Raw genomic sequence first — 21,091 nt, forward strand, 5'->3', positions numbered from 1 at the left:
AGCCTTCACTCACACACCCAGTCTGTTGTCCCAAGTCTTAACTGCTGGCAGCTAGTTGCTTCACACCTGTCACTAACTGCCCTGAGACTTCCTTTCTCTGCAGTTCAGCTCCCAGAATCTGACAGATTCCATAGGTCACCCAACCTAATTTGTTCTTATGCAGGTGAATAACAAACATAAGAGAGAGGGATCAGCCTGAAGCCACCTGTCTGAAGGGACAGCCGGAGCCCTCCTTTGTCTTTGTGCAACCCCCTTCCAGCATGTCCACCATACCTGTACTCACTTATCTCATGCCACTCTGAATTTCCTCCTTCATTCCTAACCCCAGCCCAACCCCCTGCCGCTCTGTGCCCCATGGAGGACCACCAGCTTTCCTAATGGCAGGTGACTAAACAAGCTGGTTATACAGCCAAAGATGAATGGGAAGAGATTAGGGGGAGTGGGGGCACATTCCAAGCTACCTGGAGCCAAAGGTGCTCCCCAGGGATCCATAGACCAGGGTCAAGAAGGAACAAAGTCTACAGTAAAGGGGGACCAGGCCAGGATGTTTTGTTTTGTAGATTTGTTTGAGCTTTTTTTATTTTGTTTTGTTGGGTTTTGTTGGTTGGTTGATTGGAGTTTTGTTGTTGTTGTTATGGGGTTGGTTGGGTTTTTTTGTTTTGTTTTGTTTTGTGAATTGTCTGTTTTGATTATTTAGTCTTAATGGAAAAGCTCAGAGTCCTTATTTATTTCAGTGTATACTTGTACTGAAATCTTGCTATGCCATAAATATGTGCAACTAACATGGGTCAACTAAAAATTTTTAAGCTAGGTATAATGGCTTGAATACCAGCACTTCAGGAGACGGGGGGTGGGAAGGGGGGAAGAATAGGGCCCATGAGAAAAGTCAGTGGGTAAAAATGCTTGCCACCAAGCCTGACATCCTAAATTCAGTCCCTGAGATCCCCATGGTAGAAAGAGAACTGATTCCCACAAGTTGTCTTCTGACTTATACACCCATACACGAATACATGTTAAAAAGGAAAAAATTTAAATTATGAAACAGATTTTTAGTTGGATACAGTGATGTATGACTTTAACCCCAACACTTGGGAGAAACAGAGCTGGGTGGATCTGAGTTCCAGAATAGCCTGGTCTACAGAGCAAGTTCCAGGCCAGCCAGTGTTCCACAGTGAGACCCTGCCTAGATATCTAAATATTTTAAAAGAATCTTGCCTTTAAAAAAAGGAACTGTAGAAACAATCCTCCTGGTCATTTGTTTTTACAGCGTAGTATTGGACATCAATGTGTCCAACTAATGCCCTGAAATGTACATTACTCTATAATAATTTCTTATTGTTATATATTGAGATTGCTTCAACTTTTTGCTACCATAAGCATCTCAGTGGAATGATGACAGATTTAAATTCTAAAAGCAAATATTTAAAATTTTGAACAGCAAAAATTGGAAGGCAAAAATATGAAAAAAAAAAAAAAAAAAAAAAAAAAAAAAAAAACGAAAGACATGAAAAGAAGATTGCAGCAACTGCCTGGCATCACACGCACATCTAAGGATGCAGGTCTCAAACACTGAAAATTCCTTGCCCTCAGTGATGGTTTTAGAACCAAGTTACCACACTAACCAACTCAGATCCAGCCGAACTGTGGGTTTACTTTGCATTGTGGAATACAGAAATCTAAGGATATTTCAGTTCATAGAGTAAACATGTGTGGTCCTGGGAGCCATCTTCTGGAACACAGAGCAGTGTGGTCCTAATGCTTGCAAGTGGCTGAAATGTGAGCTCTAAGAAGAAGAGAGGATTTCAAGAAGCTACTGGGATAGATCATATAATCCAAGGAAAATTGGGCATATGTGGGAATGTCACTAAGCTTGGCATTTTAAGTGATCCACTTAATGGATCCTACTGGCTCACCAGAAGGGAGCCAGCACTCTCTCAGAAAAGATGTCAGAGAAGGACTGCTGGACACTCTTGGTTCACGGGACTTCCCTTGCTTCAGCAAAGGAGTCCCAAAGGCAAGTGAGAGATGTTCTCCCAGCTCAGCTCATCTAATGAGCTACCTTGAAGTCCATCAGCTAAGGCCAGAACCCCAGGCCACCTAAAAGCACAACTTATCCAGCTGGGAACAGAGCAAGGAATAAGCAGGGAAGGACAAGCAAACTGTCCCCAGGAGAGCTAGGCAGACAGAGCAGGTGGCTCCCCAGTGCTTAGTGTGACAACCCTTAAAAACACCCCAAGGGGCTCTGACAGCCATCCAGCACTTCCCACTTACTCTGTATCCATTGTTCCCATGACCTATCTCACCAGTGTGTACATAGGACCTGCCATGTGCAGGAGACTGGAGGAAAGAAACGATGTTACCAGCTTCAGACACTTAGACCTCTGTAATTCTGCAGCACTTCACAGTTTTACTGAGACGTGACTGTTTCTTTGCTCACATTTTGGGATCATATTTTACCTGTATCTTAATTTCTGTAAGTTTTTACACGTTTATTTTGTGTTTGGCAGTGCATGCACACATGCCATGTCACACATGTGGAAGTCAGAGGACAACTTGAGAAAATCAGTCCTCTCCTTCCACCATGTGGATTCCAGGCCTTGATGGCAGCCTGTCAGGCTTGGTTTAGTCATCTCTCCAGCCCCTAGATCTTAGTTTTGACAATTTTTCCAATTTGTTTTCCTTTTATTGGGAATAGATTCTTTTCTCATACAATATATCCTAATAACAGTTTCCCAACCCTCTACTCCCAATTCCTCCCCCTCATCTTCTCTCCCCTCGAGATCCACTCCCTTTCTGACTCTCATTTGAAAAGAACAGGCTTCTGAGAGATAACAAACATGACAAAATAAAAAATAATAAGATAAAGCCAAAACCATCACATTGAGGCTGGGCAAGGCAACATGGAAAAGAACCCCATGAGCAGGCACAGGAAGCAGAGGACTCCTTGTTCACACATTCAGTCCTTCAAACACACTAAACTGAAAGTAATAACATATGTGTGGAGAGCCTGGTGCAGATCCATACAAGCCCTGTGCCTGCTGCTTCCATCTCTGAGTTCATATGAGCCTTTCTTAGTTGGTTTAGAGGGCCTTGTTCTCCTGGTGTCTTCCATCTCCTCAGGATCTTTACTCTTTCTGCCTCCTCTTCTTTGAGGTTCCTTGTGCTCTGAGGGAAGGGATTTGATGAAGTTCTTCAATTTAGAGCTTTGTGTTCCGAGGACTTCATAATGTCTGGCTGTGGGTCTCTTCCCATCTAGTACAGCAGGAAGCTTCTCTGATGACAGTCGACTAAGACACCAATCTATGAGTATAGCAGAATTTCATTAGGAGTCAGTTATTACAGTTATTGATACTGTAGACCAGTAAGTAGTGTTTGGATTTACCCTAAGTCTCTGGGTTATATTTAGTCTCTTGTTCTTGGTCACCGAAGCAGTGACTGTTATGGGTTCCTTCTCCTGAAGTGGGCTTTAAGTTTACATAGATGTTGGTTGACTACTCCCCAAGTTCTGGACCAACATATCATAGGTCAAAAGGTTTGTGGCTAAGTTGGTGTTTACTTTTCTTTTCTGGTAGCCTTCAGAGTGTATTTCCATATCAAAGTCACTAGAACATAGAGTTGAAGGCTCCATTCAGTAGTCACCAGCTCAACTTCTCCATGTTTAATGAGTTGTGTGTGTGTGTGTGTGTGTGTGTGTGTGTGTGTTGTCTCTGGTAATGGATCAGTTTGTGGAGAGTAACCCATTGTCTTAGCAACAGCCTGGGTTGTTTGGGGATTTCCATAGGACTCCCTTGGTTAACAACTTAATTGAATGCAACCCAGTCCCTCTACTGGAAGCTTCTTTGGTGACAAGAAATGGCCAATTGCAACTCTCTATCCCTATTATGAGGAGAACTGATGAATACTGTCTTCCATATAGTTGAGGAAGTTTCTACGGCATTAGGTCTCCATAGCATTCCTCAAATGCCCCTCAATTCCAGCTGTCTCTCCCCACATTCCATCCCTCAACCCTATCTCCTTTCCCCTTCCTCATATAATCCTCCTGTTCCTATCCCCACCTGTCCCCAGTCCACCCATATCATTTATTCTATTTCCCGCTCTCAGGGAGATCCATGTGCCCCTGCTCCTCTATACCTTACCTGCCTGGGTCTGCAGATTGCACCTTGGTTATATCATTTATTTAATGGTCAATATCCACATGTAATATAAACATACTGTATTTAACTTTATGAGTCTGGATTACCTCATTCAGAATAATTTTTTCTACTTCCATCTATTTGCTTGCTTATGTACTTTTGTACTTGCTTATGTACTTATGATAGGATGAAACTTCCTTTGGGTATAGAGGCCCAAGAGTAGTAGCTGATCTTGAGGTACATCAATTGCCAGCGTTCTAAGGAATTACCATACTGATTTCCATAGTGGCTGTACAAGTTCAGACTCCTGTCAGCAGTGGAGAAGTGTTTCCCTTTATCCTACATCCTCACCAGCATAAGTTGTCCTCTGGGTTATTAATCTTCGCCATCCTGACAGGTCTAAGATGGGATCTCAAAGTAACTTGATTTACATTTCTCTGATGACTGAGGATGTTGAGCATCTAAGTATTTCTCAGTCATTTGGGTTTCCTCACAGACCATATGAAACTCAAGAAGAAGGAAGACCAACGTGTGGATGCTTCAGTTGTACTTAGAGGAGGGAACAAAATAATCATGAGAGGTAGAGGGAGGGAGGGACCTGGGAGGAAGAGAGGAGAGGGAGGGAAAAGGGGGCCAGGATCAGGTGTGGGAGGAGACAGAAAGAAGTACAGAAGGTCAGAAAATTGAACGTAGGTTTGTAGCAGTGGGGGGTGGGAACTGGGAATAGCCACTAGAGAGTCCCAGATGCCAGGAAAGCAAAACGGTCCCAGGACCCCACAGGAATGGCACTAGCTGAAATACCCAACAAAGGGGAAATAGAACCTGTAGAGACCATATCCAGTAGATAGGCACAACACCCGGTCGAGGGATGGGGCCACCCACCCACCTCAAAAATATTAATCCAGAATTCCTCCTGTCAAAAGGAAATGCAGGGACAGAGTGTGGAGCAGAGACTGAAGGAAAGGCCATCCAGAGACTGACCCACCTAGGGATCCATCCCATCTGTAGAGACCAAACCCAGACACTACTTCTGATGCCAAGAAACACTTGTTGACAAGAGCCTGGTATAGCTGTGCCCTGAGAGGCTCTGCCAGAGCCTGACCAAGACAGATGCAGATACTTACAGTCAACCATTGGACTAAGCACGGGGACCTCAATGGAGGAGTTAGGGGGAGGACTGAAGGAGCTAAAGGGGATTGCAACCTCATAGGAAAACCCACAGTATCAACTAACCAGATCCCCTACAGCTCCCAGGGACTAAACCACCAACCAAAGAGTACACATGGAGGGACTCATGGCTCCAGCTGCATATGTAGCAGAGGATGCCTTATCTGGCATCATTGGGAAGGGAGGCCCTTGATCCTTTGGATGCTCGATGCCCCGGCATAAGGGGGTAGAGAGATGCTAGGGCAGTGAGGTGGGAGTAGGTGAGTGGTTAGGGGAGCACCCTCATAGAGGCAGGGGAGGGGGGATGGGATAGGGGGCTTTGGAGGGGAAACCGGGAAGGGGGACAACATTTGAAATGTAAATAAATAAAATAACCAATTTTTTTAAAAGAAAATTCTTTGTTGGATCTGTATCCCATTTTTAATTGGATTATTTGGTTTTTTGATTTCTAGTTTATTGAGTTCTTTGTATATTTGGATATTAGTCCTCTATTAGATGTAGAGTTGGTAAAAAAAAATTTTTCTCATTCTGTAGGCTGCCACTTTTTCCAAATGCCTGTCCTTGTCTTCTGTGCCAATGAGTTCAAGGCTCTTCTGTACTTTCTCTTCTCTCATGTTCAATGTATCTATCTGGTTTTATGTTGAGATCTTTGATCCATTTTATGGTGAGATCTTTGATCCATTTGGACTTGAGTTTTGTGTAGAGTAATCAGTATGGATCTGTTTGCATTTTTCTACATGCAGACACCCAGTTTTATAGAAGATGCTTTTTTTTTTTTTCCCAGCGTGTATTTCTGGCTTCTTTATAAAAAAAAAATCAGATGTCCATCGGTGTGTGGATTTCAATAGGTGTTTGGGTCTTCAACTCAATTCCATTGGTCAATTTGTCTGTTTTTATGCCAACTCTATGTGGTTTTTATTGCTAAAGTTCTGTCGTACGACTTGAAATCAGGAATGTGGGGACCTCCAGCAGTTCTGTCATTGTATAGGACTGTTTAACTATTCTGTTTGTTTGTTTGTTTTGTTTTGTTTCCCATAAGAAGTTGAGACTTGTTCTTTCAAGTTCTGTAAAAAGAAGTGTTGGAATTTTGATGGGAATTGCATTGAGTCTGCAGACTGCTTTTGGTAGGATGGCCATTTTTACTATATTCGTTCTACTGATTCATGAGCATGGGAGCTCTTTCAAGCTTCCAGTATCTTCTTCAATTTTTTTCATCAAAGACTTGAAGCTTTTGTCATACAAGTCTTTCACTTGCTTGGCTAGAGTTACCCCAAGATATATTATATTATTTGAAGCTACTGTGAAAGGTGTTGTTTGCCTGATTCTTTCTAAGTCTGTCACTAGTATGTAGAAGGGCTACTGATTTTTATGAGTTAATCTTGTATCCAGCCACTTCACTGAAAGTGTTTATCAGCTGTAGGAGTCTCTCAGTAGAATTTTTAAGGTCATTTATGTATACTATCATATCATCTGCAAATAAAGATATTTTGACTTCTTGCTTTCCAATTTGTATCCCCTTTAATCTCTTTCAGTTGTCTTATTGCTTCACGCTAAGACTTCAAGTGTTATATTGAATAAATATGGAGAGTGTGCAACCTTGTCTTGTTCCCGATTTTTGTGGAATTGCTTTGAGTTTCTCTCCATTTAAGATGGTATTGTCTACAAACTTGCTGTAATTTTCCTATATTATGTTTAGGTATGTTCCTCTCCACTAATTTCTCCAGGACTTTGAACATGAAGGGGTGTTGAATTTGTCAAAGGCCCTTTCACTAACAAAATTATCAGTGTGTGTGTGTGTGTGTGTGTGTGTGTTAGAGAGAGAGAGAGAGAGAGAGAGAGAGAGAGAGAGAGAGAGAGAGAGAATCTCTGTGTGTGTTTCTTTCAGTTGGTTTACATGGTGGATTACATTTATTGATTTTTTTATATTGAACCATCTCTGCATCTCTAGAATGAAGTCTATTTGATTACGGTGAGTGATCTTTTTGATGTGCTCTTGAATTCAGTTTGCAAGTATTTTATTGAGTATTTTTGCACTTATATTAATAAGGGAAATTGGTCTGCAATTCTTTCTTTGTTGGGTCTTTGTGTGGTTTGAGTATCAGGGTAACTGTGGCCTCATTACATTCAATGTTTTTATTTTGTGAAATAATTTGATGAGTTTGGGTATTAGTGCTTCTTTGAAAGTCTACTAGAATTCTGTACTAAAACCATCTGGCCCTTGATTTTTTTGATTGGGAGACTTTTAATGACTGATTCTATTTCACTAAGTATTATAGGTCTATTTAAGTCGCTTGTCTGGTCTTGATTTAACTTCTGTAAGTGGTACCTATTGAGAAAATTATCCATTTCTTTTAGAATTTTCAATTTGGTGGAGTACAGTCTTCTAAAGTATGTCTTATGAGTCTCTGGATTTCCTCTGTATCTGCTGTGATGTCTCCCTTTTCATTTCTAATTTAATTTGCTAATTAGGATATTCTCTCACCACCTTTTAGATCAGTTGGATAAGGGTTTGTCTATCTTGTTGATTTTCTCAAAGAACCAGCTCTTTGTTTCATTAACTCTTTGTATGTTCTCTTTGTTTCTATTTTACAGATCCTGACCCTCAGTTTGATTGCTTCTTGACAACTACTCCTCTTGGGAATGATTACTTCTTTCTGTTTGAGAGCTTTCAGGTGTTCAATTAAGTTGCTAATAAGTGATCTCTCCAGTTTTGTTTTGTTTGTCTGGTTGGTTGGTTAGTTGGTTGGTTGGTGGTTGGTTGGTTGGTGGTTGGTTGGTTGGTTGGTAGTTGGTTGGTTGGTTGGTTGGTTGGTTGGTTGGTTGGTTTTAGGTAGACTCTTAGTGCTATAAACCTGACTCTTAGGTTTATAAAAAGAACCACTTTCAATGTGTCCCATAAAATTGGGTATACTCTTTATTCATTTTAATTGAATTCTAGAAAGTCTTTAGTTTCTCTCTTTCTGTCTTGACCCATTTTTGATTCAGTAGGGAGTTGTTCCATGTTCATGAGTTGTTGTTGATATGTAGCTTTAATCATCAGTGGTGGTCTAATAGGATACAGGGAGTTATTTCAGTATTCTGATGTCTGTTGAGACTTGCTTTGTGTCTAAACATGTGAATCAATATGTGATTTAAGATGTGTTTATTTTACAAACTTGAGTGCTTTTGTGTTTGCTGCATAGATGTTAACAATTAAAATGTCATCTTGGTGGATTTTTCCTTTATGAGTATGCAGTATTCTTCCCTATCTTATTGGACTTTTTTGGAGTCTATTTTGATAGTATGAAAATACACCAGCTTGCTTCTTAGGTCTGTTTGCTTAGAATATCTTTTTCCAATTTTTTACTCTAAATGTCTATCCTTGATGTTGAAGTGTGTTTCTTGGATGCAGCAGCAGGTCAGATTCTGTTCCATATCTAGTCTGTGTCTTTTTGGGGGGAGGGGGCATTGAGACCATTGACATTGAGAGCTATCAATGACCAGAATTGTTGATTCCTGTTATTTTAGTGGTGGTGATGGTGGTGGTGGTGGTGGTGGTGGTGGTGGTGGTGCTAGTGGTGTGTGAGTAAGTATGTTTCCTTTCTTTTGAATCTGCTAGCCTAATATTTATTGTCTATGTTATCATAAATGCAGTTAGCCTCTTATGTTGGCGTTTTCCTTCTAGCACCTTCTAAATATATATTGTTTAATTTTGGCTTTACAATTGAATATATTGGTTTTCCATCTATGATGATTGAAAGTTTGCTTAGTATAGTAGTCTTGGCTGACATCTGTGGTCTCTTAGACTTTGCAACACATCAGTCCAATCTTGGGCTGTGGCTCGAATGGGCATGGGTCCTGTTTTGTTGAGCTGTGGGTCCCAAATCTGTTGTCTCCAAGGGGCTGGGACTGAGGCTCAGAGAAGCAGAGGCGGGGGAATTTGACTGTGTTCACTCCACGCTGGGCGGACATCAGGCTGTAAGAAGCTACAGGACTCCATTTCAGGGGTGAGGGAACACAGTCTGGGGTCCTGTGGAGGCCGAAGCTCTTGGGTTGGGGGTCCCAGGCCAGGAGGCAGTCAGGAACCAACTGGTCTCAGGCCCTTGGGCTCTCGGGCACTGCTGAGAGGCCACAGAAGGACCGAGGTGGGACGAATGAGCTGGATCAACCCTCAGCTGAAAGGGGGGAGGGGAAGAAGATCTGGCTTTGTCCAGTGGGCTCTTGGCCACGGCTTTGCTGGGTCTCTGCTGGCGGGAGATTAGACTGCAGCTCTGTACTTGAAGACCTTCTCCACAGTTCCCCGTCCCCATTCCCTATGATACCTTTCAATCATCATAGATGGAAAACCAAGATATTCAAGTTCTTTGGGGCCCTAAAGAAGAGAGATAGTTCATGGTCTCAAGATATGGTCTTGAGATATTTATTGTCATGGCAAAAAATGGATGAAGCTATACCCCCAGTATTCTCAGGGTGGTCCTGAGGTTAAATATCTTTTGCAAGGAGGAAGGTCTGGGAAAGAATGCTTAATTGACTACACCCTCTAGCCTTTAGGTATCTCATGAATATGGAGATCTGTCTTGAGACTCTGTGGCCTGTAGTCTTGTCCTCTGCCTGTGCTACATGACAGATGCCCACGAACCTCTCTGTGGGAGGCTGTAGCTATGTGAAAGGAGCCAGGGACCCAGGATCAAGGCCAAACTCCTACCATCCCTGAGGGTCTCCAGGGTTCAATGCCTGCTCGACCAGGTACCCAGATGCCTCTCACAGCCCCACAGTTCAGGACCTTCTGTCTTTTAGAGTCTCCATTGAGAAGTCAAATGTAATTCTAATCAGTCTGTTTTATGTTACTTCATCTTTTTCCCTTGCTGCTTTTAATATCCTTTCTTTGTCCTGTGTGTTGAGTGTTTTACTGTATAGTGAGGGGACTTTCTCATCTATTTGATGTTCTGGACTTTGGTAGATTTGTAGCTTCTCGTACTTTGATAGGCATTGCCTACATTACATTAGGAAAATTTTCTTTTATGATTTTTGTTGAAAATATTGTCCAGGTCTTTGAGCTGGGAATCTTCTCCTTCTATTCCTATTACTCTTAGGCTTGGTGTCCCTGATTTCCTGGCTGTTTTGTGTCAGGAGTCTTTTAGACTTAACATTTTTTTTTTGACCAATATACCGTTTCTTCTACTGTGTCTCCAGCTTCTGAGATTCTCTCTTCCATCTGCTGTCTTCTGTTGGTGAAGCTTGCCTCTGCAGTTCCTGCTTGAATTCCTAACTTTTTCACTTTCAGAATCCCTTCCATCTATGTTTTCTTTATTGATTGTATTTCCATTTTCAGGTGTTGAACTGTTCCATCCATTTCCTCCCACTGTCTCTGTTGACCTACATCTCCTCTTTAAGCACCTCTATCATCTTCATAGAGTGGTTTTAAGGTCCTTATTTTGTGCTTCAGCTATGTTGGAATATTCAGGGCCTGCTGGAAGGATAACTAGGTAGGAGACATATTGCCATGGCTGTTATTGATTGTATTCTTACACTGGAGTCTACACATTTGAGATTAGGATGATTATAGGTCTTGGTGCTGGTTTCTACATTTGTCTTTGTTAGGTGGGTGTTTTGTTCCTTGGTTTCTGTTTTCTCTTTGGATTTTCAGACAGTGTGATGGCCGTGTGGCACTGATAAGAAATTTTCTTTAGGCCTGACAGTTGTGTCCACTGAGGGTGTCTCAGTTAGGGTTTTACTGCTGTGAACCATGACCAAGACAAATCTCATAAAGGACAATATTTAATTGGGGCTGGCTTACAGGTTCAGTAGTTCAGTCCATTATCATCAAGGTGGGAGCAGGACAGCGTCCAGGCAGGCATGGTGCAGGCAGAGCTGAGAGTTCTACATCTTCATCTGAAGGCTGCTAGTGGAAGACTGACTTCCAGTCAGCTAGCATGAGGGTCTTAAGCCCACACCCACAGAGACACACCTACTCCAACAAGACCACACCTCCTAATAGTGCCACTCCCTGGACCAAGCATATACAAACCATCACAGGGGGTTCCAGGTAAAATGTGTTTCTGGGTATTGGGAGCTGACTTATAAGTTATTCTCTGTCAATGAAATGAGCCAATTCAAGCCAAATTAAAGAATATAAAGGCAGGTTTAATGGGAAGCTGCTCTCAAGATGGTTCACTGGTTCCAAGGAACAAGGCTATGGAAGTCCCCCCATGGGGAAGGAGATAGAGGGAAGGGGTAAGAGAAAGAGAGAAACATGCAGGGAGAGAGAAAATGCAGAGGGGGGAGACCAAAATGTCTGGATTATATAGGAAGGAGCTTCTGGGAGAAAGGAAGCCCAGTCCCTAGGCTGGAAAGTTCAGGACAGAGAGTGGGGTATGCCAGTCATACCCTGTAACAGGTAGGGACTGAGGTATGCTGATAGAACCTGGAACCCAGGTCCAATTTGGTATATAAAATGTGTACCCCAGTCACTGGCCCCAAGTCTGAATCCCAACACTGACACTTAGGGATGGTGCTAGGCAAGGGCCTGAGGGAGTTCATAAGAGGGAAGAGAGCAGATGTTTCACCAGGGTCTGCTTATTTTGTTTCCTTGGGATGGGGCAGACAGAGAGGTCACCCCAGAGGGTCTATTATAGTCCTAGGGATAAGACTGGGGGTGGTGGCATTCTGGATCTAGAGGAACAGAAAGAGAAGGAAAGATTGACAGACAGCCTACCTGCTTCCCTGGAAGGTGTTGTCTATATGGGTTAGCACAGAGTACCTGCTGGATTTGGGGCTGGGATAAAGCAACAAGCTGGGAGAGGGATGCTAGGAGGTAAAGGTCTGTGGGATCCACAGATGTGGGCAGAGGGGGAAGGCAGGCTGCAGCGGGTGTTCTGTTGCAGAGATAAGGATGGGACTGAGGGATCCAGTTTGCAGGAGAGGGAGGCATGGTAAAGGTCTTCACATGATCAGCTAGTCTGTTCCCTAGGAACGCCTGCTGCTGTTGAAAGCTGGGGTACCGGGAGCTGTTGTGGGGGTGCTGGGGTGCTGGGAAGGAAGACCTTTGTGATCCATTGGAGATAGGGTCGGAGAGGAAGGGGAGGCTGCAGCAGGCTTTCTGCTGCACAGCTGATGCTAAGACTGGAGTAAGTGGATCTGGAGGAGCAGAAGAAGAGGTGTGGCTCTGCCTTCAGCCCACTTGTTGTCCTGGCAGGAGCCGCCCTTGGGATAGCTGGGGGTGCCTGCTGGGTGACTGTGGGAGCCACAGGAAATGGGGGCGGGGAGAAGGAAGGTTGCAGCTGGTGTTCTATTGCAGAGCTGGGGAGATTGGCTGATTGGATCTGGGAGACAGAGGGGAACCTCAGTCTTGGTTTGTGTTTGTTTATTTGTCTAACAAGCAGAGAAACGTTGGGTTTAGGAGTCACGTGGCTTTAAGTGATCAGTTTTGGAGGTGTGGGTTTGTTTGAGTTTGGGTTTGCCTTGACTGCTTGCTAAAGACTGCTGTGTTTTCTCGCTGTATCTGTAGATAGACAGATGGATCTGATCCTCTCTATTTTCCTTCTGAAGGACACTTGATTTCCTTTCCTTGTTTTTTTGTCTCCATGAATGGAGTTATCTCATAATTCAATGGAAACACTTTATTTCTGATTTTTTTCTAATGTTTGACTACTCCACACACATGTAGTCTGTGATAATATTCACTCTCTGTCACCCTCTGTAACCCCCTCCCTCTCACTCTGAACACTGTATTACCAACTGATCCCAAGGGGTTATTTTCTGGAGCATGGGCAGTCTACCAGCCACTGTTCCACTAAAAAGAAGGTGAGGGAAAGGAAGAAGGAGGGGGAGAGGAGGAGGAGAAAAAGAGGAGGAGGAAGAAGAGGATGAGGAAGAGGAAAAGGAGGAAGAAGAGGAGGAAGATTGATACCACCCTCCTACCAATCTTAACTGCTAACATCTCAGGAAGGAGCAGGGCCTCTCATGGCCTCTCATTTCTCCAGCCATGATGGAATGTTAAGGGGATCTTTTCTCATGGATAGGAAGGATCCTTTGTGAAGGTGTCCTAGTTAGCAGTTTTCAAAGCACTGCTCTTCACTCTCTTAGTTCTCTATACCCCAACTTGTAAGATGTTCCCTGGGCCTTGGAGCAGGCAGTAGAGATGTCTAATATAGTTGTGCTGTTTGGGTGAACACTCTGTGTTCACTCATTCTCAGCACTTTGACCAGATATCTCTCTATAGTAACCACTGCAGAAAGGCGCATCTCTGCCCAGGTCTGAGAATGAACTTGCTATGCCTATTTAGCAAAACACCAGCGTCATCTATAGTCCCTCTGTAGAGTGAAAAATTATAAAGGCCATTTTATGAAATATGTGTAGATTTTTCGCCTTACAGAACTCGGAACTGAAAATAAGATTTCAGGCCTTCACATTCCAGGTGAAGGACACTTGCTGGATTACATTCCCCAAGCCTCGCCTAAGGCAGGAAGGCATTCCTGACTACAGATAAAGATGCTACCACCTAGGTGGGGCCATAGCCCTATAGCCGGAAAAAGTAAAGATAGTAATCTGAAATGGCAGAATAGGACACAATAGCATGGTGAAAACCACATTTTTGAGAAGAATGAGTGTGCAGAGTGATCTCACATGACTCTAGATCATTTGGGCTAGATTCTCTGAAATGTTCCACTGTTCTTGGTTACCCCTCCCTTGGTCTTCCCAGTGCTATGTTCAAAATTTGTAAAACAACCAATCATGTGTAAGCGTGCGAAAATGCCTTCCTCCCCCCACCCCATGCTATAAAAGACCCTTCAACCCACCACACGGGGCCAAAAACCCTGCTCTTGGAGCTAAAGAGTTTGTCGTTTTTGACCGCCGGCTTCTCCCCTAATAAACCTCTGCTGATTGCATCCAGGTATGGTTTCTTGTGATTTTGGGTGGCTGCAATGTCCTAAGACTTGAGGAAGGGTCTCCGGAGTTTGGAGCTCTTCACCTCCACCTCCTAACAGCAGCCCCCACCTTCCAGCTTGATGAGAGATGCCCAGCAAGAAGAAAGATTTGAATCATTTGGTTTCGAGCATGAGCATGCATTTTCCATGACTGTTTGGATTTGTTTCAGCGCAGTCGGTTGATTCCACGATCTGCAGTAGTTGTCCTCAGACACTGAGTCCACACCGTAGCTCCACTACTCCCTGCCCACTGAACACTTGAGTTGTTTGCCCCACTAGAGAGTGTACAACATGCATGTTCGAAGTTCCCATTGTCTTCGCACTGTACATAAAATTCTTGAATCACATTCTTTCAAAACTCTGTAAATGTTCTACTATCATCCAGGTCAAGTTTTCCTATAAAGTAAAATATTGAGGAACTAATCTGAAAAACAAAACAAAACAAAAAAACCCACTTCTGAAAAAAGAGGTTCCATGATTATTTAGGTGTAGGATAGTCTATTCAATCAGAAATGTGTCAAAGTAGCTAAGGGAAGGTCCAGAGAACACTGAAGCCATCAAGATAGTTTGAATTTATTTTCAGCATATCCACAAATATTTGGTCTGGTGCATCACTTTAATCCTAGCACTCAGGAGGCAGAGGCAGATAGATCTCTGTGAGTTCAAGGCCAGCCCAGTCTACAAAGCAAGTTCCAAGACAGCCAGGGCTGGTTGTTACACAGAGAAACTTTGTCAAAAACAAAAAACAAAACAAACAAACAAAAAATGGGGCGGGGCTGGGGGAGAGAGAGAAGAGAAGAGAAATGGCCAAAAATATGGGGATGGTAACGCATTGAATTCTTCTTACTATGTTGCAAGGTGTTGTGAGACTTAGCCTGGGTTCAGCAATTGGCTCGGTCCTCACATTAGCTCTATGGGATTGGTAAAAATAAATCTGTTTTAACAGAGGAAGAAGTTGAGATATGAGAGCCTTAATAAAGCTAGGAAATCACAGAGCCATGTTTAAACCCAAGCAGTTGATTCCATACCTACCGTTTGATTTTGTTCCCCCCCCCCCTTCTTTGTAGCCAAAGAATGTCCCATAAGGGAAAACAAGGCAACTTTTCCCTTCTTCAGGTCAGAAAAACTTCTAATTGCCCAAGAATAGTAAGGGGAGTTTTCATCACCAGAAAAGCACCCTGCTGGGCAGTCACAGCCTGGCTGCTGCTTTGTGGCAAAGGCACTTTTAGAGTGACCTGATTATCCCCCAGTGGGTGCCTGGGCTCTGCTGTTGGCCAACATCCAGGACCCATCTCAGACTACTCCTCATCTCATCAATTCATCCTCCTCAACTGACGGGCAAAACAACATCCAAATATGCACTGCACATCTGTGTGGGCAGATTATACATTAGCAATTCAAATCTGACGGCGGCACCGGCCATCCCTGAAAACGCATCTGTTTGGGTGAGATGCCTTGTTGTCTAGGACGGATAATAAGGCAACTCGAGCTAATCTTGAAGAACAATCAGCCCATCTTGCGAAGGTGACTGGCTGTGTGTGTTCTTGCCCTGGCAGCGTCGGAACAATGGCCCCATAATGCACTCGACTCAGCTGGCAATGAAGTCCCATCCTGATTACTAGCCATGGCTGGTGTCAATCACCACAGGATGCACCATTGTCCTCTGGTCCCCAACACAGTTTATTTACAGGAAAACAAAGGCTTTGGAGGGCTATGGCGGCTTCCCAGAGATTGCAAAATAGATTGAGCTGTCAAGCACACAAAGTAGATGAAGATTAATGAGTTGTGTGGACAATAAATATGAAGAGATGACTATGAATATGCTAATGGGCATTATCCATATACACCGTAATTGCTACCAAAATTAAAAGGTGGCATGAAGAAGATGGGTCACCGGGTGACAGGGACATAATCTTGGATGCTTGAGACCTCACCCCAGATAAGGCTCTCTACAGGTTTCCTTTCCCGATTAAGCCATCCCTAAGCACCATTGTCCACCAGCTGCCTCTGTGAGCTCCTTTCAAATGGAGCCAAGGGTCAGGTGTGGAGGGGAGGCAGGCACCGAGTTAAGTTGGGGAAAGGTGTCATTAGAATAAGAAAGGTGCTTATCAAAGGCAAGGAACTGTCAGACGAGCTCTGAATCCCCGGGGACTGGATTGATGAGGGAGGTCACTTCAGACCTCAGAGCCACTGGGATAATTATGAGAACCCAAGTGTTATTTAGATCACCTTTCAGGGGGGCAGTGGGTGATTTCTCAAAGTATTTTATTAAGCTCCATTTCGTGTTGTATTTTAATAAATGTAATTTGAAGAACAATTTCAAAACAACTAAAATTTTGCTACCATGGAGAACTTGGTTTGGGGAAATGTAAATTCTGCACACATATGGCATGGCAGAGCCCAGGTTTGCAGCATGCCATCATGGTGGTTTCCTCCATTCTTTTAGCCATGGTTGCGTTCCCTGTCTTCAGTTAGAACTCAGATTTTCTGTTTTAGAAATAAGGTCTCCCTGGGTGGTCTCACACTTATGGCAATCTTCCTAGTTCAGCTTGCCCAGTGCTAGAATTTTAAGCATGTACTGTCTCACCTGACTGAACTTTTATCATTCTTCAATAAGAGTACCAAGCTCCTTAGAGAAACAGCTGATCTTAGGGCCGATCCTAGGTTGACACAGAGCTACAAGGGAGAAACCCTAAACATCATAAGACTAGAGAGTAAGACAGTTCTTTGAAAAATACAAGCCTACATTCATGATGGAATTGAAGAGTATCAAAGAGACACAGGTCCAACAAAGACAAAAACAAGAGTATGTGTCCCACAATGAATAAAACAAACACCCAAGAGTCCACACTGGTACACACAAATGATGGAATAAACATGTAAATAAGTGCTACAGAATAGAATAGCCTCCCTTACAAAGAATTCCAAATAAGTTAGGTAAACAAAGAAAGCAGAGGATGACCTCGTGGAAGGTTCAACCCCATGACAGATGCTAGGGACATCAAAAGGACAGTGGGGAGATAGATAAACACTAAGGAAACCTGAACATGCTTGAACACTGATTAATAATAATGACCAGTAATGTTTCCTTGACTGTAACAGCAATGGTATAGCAGTGTGTGATGTCAGCAACAAGAAATCAGAGTGTGGAGTACCCACGAACACGCCATGCTATCTGTCCTAGTCAGGGTCACTATTGCTGTGATGAAACACCATGGCCAAAGCAACTTGGGGAAGAAAGGGTTTATTCAGCTTACACTTCCTCATTACTGTTCATTATCAAAGGAAGTCAGGGCAAGAACCATGAGGCAATGCAGGGACAGTAGAGGGGTTGCTGCTTGCTGGCTTGCTCAGACAGCTTTCTTATAGGACCCAGGGCCACCAGCCCATGAATGGAATCACCCACAATGGGCTGGGCCCTCCTCCATCAGCTACTAATTAAGAAAATGTTCTATAAGCTTCCTTATAGCCTGATTTTATGATGGCATTTTTTTTTTCAGTTGGTGTTCCCTCCTCTCAGATGACCCTAGCCCTTGTCAACTGACATAAAATTAGCAGCACACTATTTTTGTAAATCTTTATATGTCAAAATGATTTATAAAATTATTGGCTTATTTAGAAAAGAGAGTCGGGCATATCTTTCACGTTCAGCAGAAGCCGGTAGTTAGTTTGTTTTTTTTTTTTTTTTTTTTTTAACAGAATTTGCTTCCATGACTCCATGACTTTCTGGGGATTTGCCGGTTTTAACCAGAATCCCCATTTGTAAGCAGTAGACACCTACTCTTGACTTATTTATGAGCAAGAAACTTATTGCAGAATATTGGGCCACACACAGTTTATGAGGGGACCTAAAAGCAGCTATGGTAGCTTTGTAGCTGAGATCATGCTGGTGCCCAGGAGATCCCACAACTGGCATTGCTAGCCTTCTGATGTCAGATTCAGATCAGCCACTATACCTGCCACCTAAGAACATGGCTGGGTCTCTCATAGCTGCCAGCAGCCCTGCCAGCATCCTTTAGTCAGGGCAGAAAGTCTGCTTATTGCTTATGGCTCCCTGGACCCAAGGGAGATATGAGGAGCTGCCATTTGCATCGTTTGTGGTGGAGGATGGGGAGAGCCAGCCGTGAGCTGGCTGGATATTCCTCCAAGTCATGGGAAACTGAGATTCCTCTCACATCCAACCTGCGGATACTGCAAAGCCAGGTGGAGAGCGATGGCAACATGAATAACTGGCACAACTAGGGAAAAATTAATATCTTTAGAGAGGCGTAATGGTTTTTGTAAATAAAGTTTTTAAATTTTGACAATATATCATACACAACAATGCAGAGTTCACTTCTTTACCTACCCTCTCTCACCCCTTCCTGCTAACCTCCTTCTTCTCAAGGGGTCCCTCTTCCAGACTCAAGTAGTTTCTTTCCTCTCTCCCACCCCCTCTCTCAGTCCTAGGCAGGCAGTCAAGGCTGCTACAGCTGTTACGACAGCTACATAGTCATGCCTGCGGTGGTTTGTGTCATATGGAGAAGACCGTGTCCTACCACTCTCCTCCTCATATTTTGGTTCCCACGATCCTTCTACACACTTCCTTTCATGATGCTCTTGAGACTAAACACCTAGCAAGCACTTATTCCTAGCACTTTGCCTAGTTGTGCGGCCCTGCTTTGACTGATAGCCACAGCAGAGAGAGCCGTCTCTGGCCAAAGCTGAGAGCTACCGTAAAGAATGGGTATAAACATATATATATATTGAGAAGGCATTCTGTCTACATGTTCATTTGACAAAACATCCATTGTGGATTCTCCCGTAGGACCTGCAACCTCCCTAGTCATCCAGTTTTGACAGGTCTGTAGTGACAGCATATGTTCTTCCCAGGGCAGGCCTCAGAGATCCAACCAGGGAGCAATTGGATACCCCTAGGAGATCCATGCCACTATTTATATGGCTGTCTGCCCCTGCTGAGCCACCTTAGTGATCGAGTGATCAGGGCAATCACTATGGAGACCACAGTACTTGTGTTTTTTTTCAGCGACAGCACTCTGTGCTATTACTAGAAAGAAAACCACCAATCACCTCAAACTGAGGCTTAGGTGATAGAGTTGCTTGCTCCAAATGGGGGAGACATTTTTTTTTTAATCTATTTACTCCAGATTGAGAGGGTACTCGAAGAACAAAGAAAGAATTCCATCTGAGCTGATTAATATTTATTAACTTGACAGGACCTAGAATCACCTAAGAGACTAGCCTCTGGGCAAATCTGAAAGAAAGCTTCTAGATGAGGTAACTAATGTCTCTGCAGGTGAGCCTCTACTGACCGGGTCCCCAGACAGAATAAAAAGGAGAAAGAGAGGCTTGGGCATTGTCTCTGTGAAAGCCTCTGTTGCTGTGATCAAAACATCGAAGAAATGATTTATTTGACTTACACTTCCTCATTGTAGTACAGCCTGTAGACAGGAACTCCAACAGGGCAGGTGAGAGACCAGATCTTGGGTTCAGACTCCATCTTAGAGAACCTGACCTACGGTCGAACTCGAGTTACTCCCCAACAAACCTATGTCTAGCACTAGTTTCCAGGTTACTCCCCAATATATCTGCACCCCCAAGTTACAAGCCCACTCCTGATACTTCACTTCCTAAGAACCACCAATCAGGAGGAAAGCAGAAGTTAAGTTTATGGTTTGGCTCCCAGCCCCAGCCAATTATTTTAAAGGGCAACAAAATTCCATAATAGCCCCTCAATCAGATGTGTGTCAGGCTAGAAACCCTTTTCCTGGTTTGCTTGTCTCTATAAATGCTTACATGAAACTGGGCTTGGGGCTTCATCCTCCTGTCCTGCTGAGTCAGGGTCGGTGGGGAGCCCAAGCTCGAACTTGAATAAAAAGACCCTGCTACAACCGCATCAGACTCAGATCCTTGGTGGTCATTCAGAGTTTGAGAACGGGCACAACACAGCAACCTGGAGGCAGGAGTTGATAGAGAGCCCGGGGAGGGGTGCTGCTTACTGGCTTGCTCCCCATGACTTGCTCAGCCTGCTTTCTTAAAGAAGATGAGACTACCATCCCAGGGATGGCACCACTCCCAATGGGCTAGGTTCTCCCCAATCAATCAGAGTCAAAAGATGCCACTCTGTAGCATTCTGTAGGTGAGCCTCTACTGGACAGAATAAAAAAAGAGAGAAATAGGTGTTTCTTTCTCTTACATATAATTAAGAAAACAATTAAGCCACATAATTAAGAAAATACCCTACAGCTGGGTCTTATGGAAGCATTTTCAGATGACTCTAGCTTGTGTCAAGTTGTCATAGAACTATCTAGGATGGGCATGGTGACACACCTCTTTATTACCAGCACTTGGGAGGCAGAAGCAAGAGGATCTCTGTAAATTTGAGGTCAGCTGGATCTACAGAGGGATTTCCAGGCCAGCCAGGGCTACACAGTGAGAGCCTGTCTCAAGACAAAATGAAGGAGAGAGAGAGAGAGAGAGAGAGAGAGAGAGAGAGAGAGAGAGAGAGCGCACCAGCATGACCCTCCCCTCTGTCCTCGCTGGAGATTCAGAGTGGCCAGCTGTCTCAAGCTCCTGTTACCCTGTCTATCCCACCGTCATGACTGTGAGCCCAGGTGAGGCTGCCATACATTAAATGGCTTTCATAAGGTATTTGGTACCATCAGTAAGTAACCACTGCATCATCCAAGTACAGACCGCAAACCTGTAAGTGCATAGACTCTCCCTGTTGCCAGTGTTAAGGCACTGCTGGGATTGCTTGTTGAAAAACCTTTATGAAGACAGCCCTTTTATGAAGACGGGCCTGGTGACATACACCTTTAATGCCAGCACTCTGGAGGCAGAGGCAGGCAGATCCTTGGGTGCAGTGGGTTGAGCCTACACACA

The sequence above is a fragment of the Arvicanthis niloticus genome, chromosome 5 (assembly GCF_011762505.2).
Source record: "Arvicanthis niloticus isolate mArvNil1 chromosome 5, mArvNil1.pat.X, whole genome shotgun sequence".
Taxonomy (NCBI): domain Eukaryota; kingdom Metazoa; phylum Chordata; class Mammalia; order Rodentia; family Muridae; genus Arvicanthis; species Arvicanthis niloticus.